This window comes from Gossypium arboreum, chromosome 11 (assembly GCF_025698485.1).
Source record: "Gossypium arboreum isolate Shixiya-1 chromosome 11, ASM2569848v2, whole genome shotgun sequence".
Lineage (NCBI taxonomy): Eukaryota > Viridiplantae > Streptophyta > Magnoliopsida > Malvales > Malvaceae > Gossypium > Gossypium arboreum.
In genome coordinates this window covers 125,023,724-125,029,417 of record NC_069080.1, presented here as the reverse complement: position 1 = coordinate 125,029,417, position 5,694 = coordinate 125,023,724, and the positions used below count along the sequence as shown (strand labels likewise).

At 33.2% G+C, this 5,694-nt stretch overlaps 1 long non-coding RNA gene across 1 annotated transcript; it reads left to right on the top strand.

The window, feature by feature from the left end:
• The first annotated feature begins 4,559 nt into the window (after window positions 1-4,559).
• On the top strand, window positions 4,560-5,460 carry LOC128283502 (uncharacterized). The gene is made up of 2 exons (XR_008273863.1): window positions 4,560-4,825; window positions 5,148-5,460. It is a non-coding gene; the product is annotated as an uncharacterized LOC128283502 (long non-coding RNA).
• The last annotated feature ends 234 nt before the right edge of the window (window positions 5,461-5,694 follow it).

Below are 5,694 nucleotides of genomic sequence, written 5' to 3'. Positions count from 1 at the left end.
AAGTCCAAAAAGTCCAAGAATATTTTAAAAACGTGAACCATCTTATTTTATTAATCAAAAATCCAATCTGAGCTCCCTCATGTAGCTCAATTCTAAGTTTGTTGATTAACTGAGAAGATAAAAATATAGGGTGAGTTAACAAAGCTTAGTGTGCAACTCAACTGATACATACAAATCAGATAGTAAATAGTCATATAGAAATCATGAATCGAACATATAAAAAACGTGGCATATCTCGCGACGCAACATGGCATACATATTAGATACAGATGGCATGACATATCATGCAATGCAACATATTTCACATATAAAAAATAAATACAAACACAGATTCTGCTCCCATCTGCTACACACTATCTTCGTCCATCTCTACACACCAATTAGGGTAATAAATACCTATCCAATCCCACACACCAAATAAGTGATCGTATGTCACTATACAGAATGTACAGACAATACTACAAGAAATAATGCAGTAATTTGCTAGAATAAAATAAGTGTGGTCAAGCCAACGGAACAGATATGTGGTTAAACCACCATATAGGACAGATCATTAAATTACCCCACCCCAATGCATGTGCTGATACATGTACATACTCAAATGCATACAGATGAATTATGCTTTAACAAATTTCCGAAATTTACAAATCAGATGCAGATTAATACTACTAACATACTACAGATGTTACACATACAATATCAATACCACAAGTTTCATATATAGAAGTGATACATATCACATACCAGACCCTACGAAGTAACTAACCTTGAAGAGCACATCAAACATGACCCTAACTATTTTTTTACTAAAAAAGGGCTCACATGCCTGTGTGTCTCATATGGTTTAGCACACGGCCCTGTGGCGTGAATAGTGAATTTTTCGGCTTCGTGCTGTTGACTTATTTTTCAGAATTAAAGTTACACATCTGAAGATTTTGGAACAATGTTACAACACACTTCTAGAACCTAAAATTAGTATTCAAAATGAACTAATTAGCATTGATACACCATAATCCAATCATTAATTCAACCACAAGCAAAAATACAGTCGACCTTAATGCAAACAAAATGAACCCCTACCAGGCATTTGATTTCCAATCATTAATTCAACCACAAGCAAAAATACAGTCGACCTTAATGCAAACAAAATGAACCCCTACAAGGCATTTGATCGCTTACCCCGATTGAAGCAACAGTTTTCAAGGCTTACTAATTACTAGAGGAAAGTTCATCTCACGATCTTCTCCTAAAAGTTTCACAGAACCAATAAAAAAGAGAACTGTTGAACCACTAAAATCACCTACCTTGCACGAGAAGAGATGCAGGAAAAAACAAACTACTATAAAGAAGAGGTACATACGATATTGTACTTACCGAGAACCGAAACACAACAACTCCACAATCCTATCACATACAGCCCTTACAAAAACGCGGGAAAGAACGATCGCAGGAGAACAACACAAAAGTAAAAGACAACAAAAGTAGCAGGCTAACGACGGGTTAGAAAGAAGCAACGACAGAAAGGAGTTTTCTTTAGCAGCAACAATGAACAAAAATCAAATAAAGAAGATGGAGAGAGTGGGAATGTGGGACGACAAGCAAGGGAGGTAGTTGGAGATAATTCTTTTTTTTTTTTTAAATAAAGATAAAGATATTTACTAAATCCAACCGGATTCCCATATATCCTATAAAATTATTAGGAGTTTAAAATTAACTAACATACTAATACTTGGGTGGCACCACAATAGGGATACAAAAATAAATTTCGTTTTAAATATAACAAGATATAAACTCAAGACTCAAGGAAATTCATAACACTCCTTAACCATTAAGCCAAATTATGTATTTATATGATTTCACAATTTAAAAATAAGAATTTTGGGGCATTACACAAAATTTACAAAACAGTTCCTATACCTCAATTTTTATAGTTTTACAGAAATTATGTAGAGGGGGAACGTTGGTTGGCAGAGGCTAAATATGGGAAAGCTTAAATGTAACGTTGATGGAGCCATTTTTGCCCATAGTTGGTGTATGGGATGGGAAAAAGTTGGGTGAAATGATTCAAGTGACTCTGTACAGTGTATTTCAATATTCATAAAGACTACTCTTGATCCCTTTCAGTTAGAAATTATCGTGGTGAGAGAGGGCCTTTTCTGTCTCAAGTCATTGCATTTAGATAACATTGTAATCGAGATCGATAGGCAAAGGCTTTGCAAGCTTTTCATATTGATGAAGTGGATGTCTCGGATTTAGGTTTGTTATCAAATGAGTATGTTTCTATTATCTTAGATTTTCAACATTTTTTGTTATGTTGGATTCATAAGGACGTTAATAAGGATACTCAAATCTTGGCAAGGAGAGCTTTAATAAGAGCGGCCGGACTACACGAATTGTACTGTCTGTCCTTCCGCTATTGCCAATATTGTCAATATTGAGAAATTGTCTACTTTGGATGATAATGTGGGGATCTAGAACTGGGTCTATTGAATAAGCCTGATGACTTGGGTTTAGACACTCCTTTTGTTTTATGCTTGTTTCGATTTTTCCAATCAGGTTTATTAATAAATATGACTTTTTCTCAAAAAAAAAAAAAACTTACCGATGATTTTATTTTCTCTCATGAAACCCTCACGTTTCCATGCTTTATCTTCACTTCCATCTTTATTTCCAAGCTTCCTTGATTGAATTCTAATGATAAAGCACTCCAATTATTTTTGTCAAAACTATTTTTTTTTGAAAACAGGAATCGACTTTGTTTAAAAATGAAAATTAAAACGGGAGTCGTCACCGATCTTTATTAGGTGTGATCGGATCACCTTTGCTTTAATAAAACGTTTTAGTTTATTAAAACGTTGTTTTTGGTCTACAAAACTCGAGAGAATGGGTTCGGGAGTCGGTTAAGTGCGAGGAAGGATTAGCACCCTCGTCATGCCCAAAATTGGTACCAAATTGATTAGTTATTATCCTAAAGTCGAAAGTTGAAAATCGGGAACGGATTTAAGATACGATCTTGTTATTAATGTCGATTTTAAAATGCTTGAATTTAATCAAAACAATTGCTAAAGATTTCCCCGTCTCGAGATATCGGAGTATCACATCCCGTAAGTCAGGATACAATACCATGAACTCCCGAGCGCAAGTTTGTCTTTAATTTTAATTGGAAATCCATGTATTTTAAAACTCAAAAGGATATTTGGCTATTTAGAATCAACGAGAGAATCGAAACCCTGTAAGTTAGGGCACAATTCCTCGATGTCCCAAAACGCGAAACATTGCCTTATTTTGAAATTTTCGTTTTTGAATAGTAGCAAATACGACATTTAGACGACGTACGTTATTTGTTTAGGTTAAAATAAAACGATTTATTGGATAAATGTAACGAGGCTTGATTCATGAGGTGATAATATGAAATAAAAATATAGTAATGAGCTTTGTACAATGGTACATGAACACGGCATTATACGAATGAATGACAATAATACAAAAATACGAAATAAGCAAATTAAAATACATAAAAGGGCAATAGTCACACAATATTTAAATAATAATATCGATGAATAAAGACCAATGAATTGAATGATAAAAAGGTATAAAGCAAATTAAAATAAACAAAATGTAAACAAATCTTAGAATGATAAGAAATGAGTTTAAAATAAATAATATGTATATCTATAAAAGTGCAAAATAAATAATACATACAAAAACTTAGAATAAATGATAAAAATATTTTAAATAAATAAAAGAGTTTAAAACAAAGTAACACTTTAAAACAAATAATAAAACAATAGTACATAAAAACGAGTTTAAAATAATATAAAAAGCAAGTTTAGAGTATATAGTATGAGATAACTTAAAATAGTTAATATATAATTCAATTTAAAATACAACAAAATAATATATAGTAACCTCAAACGAATAGTTTATAAAAAAACAACTTTAAAATAATATATAAAACTTAAAATAAACAATATGTGGAAAAAGAACTTTAAAATAAATAATATATAAGAGAGTTTTGACATAAATAACATATATATATATATATATAAACTTAGGATGAATAATAATGATAAAATAGTTTTTTAAAAAAATGAATGAATAAATAAATGAATGAATGAGCAAGTTAAACAAACTAAGGACCAGATTAAAATTGGAACAAAATTTGGGGTGCTAATTATAAATAAAAAAGCTATCAGGGATTAAATTAAAACGCGCTTAAATTCGCGAGGATACAATGGGACAATATCCCAAGTCATTATGCGCTGCGTTTCATCTGTTCAGGCCAAGGATCAAATTAGAAATGAAATAAAATAAAAGGGCGAAATTTTAAAAAGGAAACAAAGTAATATGGGATTAAATGAAAGGACAGAAAAGGCGGAGGGACCAAAGTGGATATTTCCCCTTTTAAAGGAAACGCGCGGACCCCCTGGAGCGGGTCGGGTCGCTCACGGGCATGGTCCAAACGACGCCGTTTCGACGTTGGTGTTCCAGGTGCAAAACGACACCGTTTTGCTTTATTATTTAAGTAAAAAAAAATTCATTTGTTTCATTTTCTCTTAAAAATTTCAGAACACCCCCCCTTTCTCCCCATATTTCTTCTCTGCTAGGTTAGAAAACCCATCATTGCCGCCATTTGACTGCAGCGCCACCAACGCATTCGGTGGCCAGCGATACACCAAAATGGGCCTTTTTAGCCCTCCTTTTTACACGTGTTGGAGGCTTGCACCCAAAATCCGAATGACAAGGGCCCCGACCTCCCCCTTTTGAACTCGACCACGCCGAATGGAGAGGAGAGCTCCGACGACGTGGCCACGGGGTGGATCTGGTAAGACTCTCTTCTCCTCATCTTTCTTTTATTTGTTTTATACCTACTTTTATTTAATAGATTTGTAGTTAACAAAAATGAAAAAAAGAAATGAAAAAAACGAAATGAAAACCAAGAAAAGAAAATCGGAGATCAACCTTTTCAAACTTCCGTTCTACTTTTTCGATTGATAGTGTCTGTAAAAAAAAAATGCAAAGCGTTGATTTTGGATTTTATAGCCGGATCCGAGATCCGTTTTTGTCCACATTCGTTTTGTTTTCCTGTCATCTTTTGTCATTTTCTTCATTGTTTGTATTATTTGCATGTGGATCTCTCTTTGCAGGTGACAGAGACGTGGAAGGTCGATGGTTGGCTCGCGAGGAGGTGCGGCGCACCTTGGGTTTCCTTTGCTTGAAAGTTTTAATTTTTCTAGGCTAGGGTTGGAATTGAGCTTGTCGGACTTGTTGGGTTTGGGTAGTTTATTTGGGCTGATTTGGTTTGTAAAGTGAATGAACTTTTATTTGGTTATTTGGGTTTTATTTTTTGTTTATTTGTCTGGGCCAAAAATTGGCCATTACAATTTTTAATAAGAATTCACACTTTATTTCATGGAAATTTGAAAGATTTTTTACTAATAAATCTTCTTAAATAAGAAAGGGGCCAATTTGTATAGAATAACATCTTTTTATTCTCCCCTTTCAGCTCTCCCGCGTCTAAGATATATAGAAGAGAATGAATTCTCTTCAATTTTCTAGACATTTTTTTATATTTTTCTTTATTTAACACTGAATTATTTAATTAATTAAACCAAAGGTTATGCTTTCACTTTTAAATTTTAATACAATGACTCATATTTCTCCGATATGTTAGAATCTCTCTATCTCTTTTTA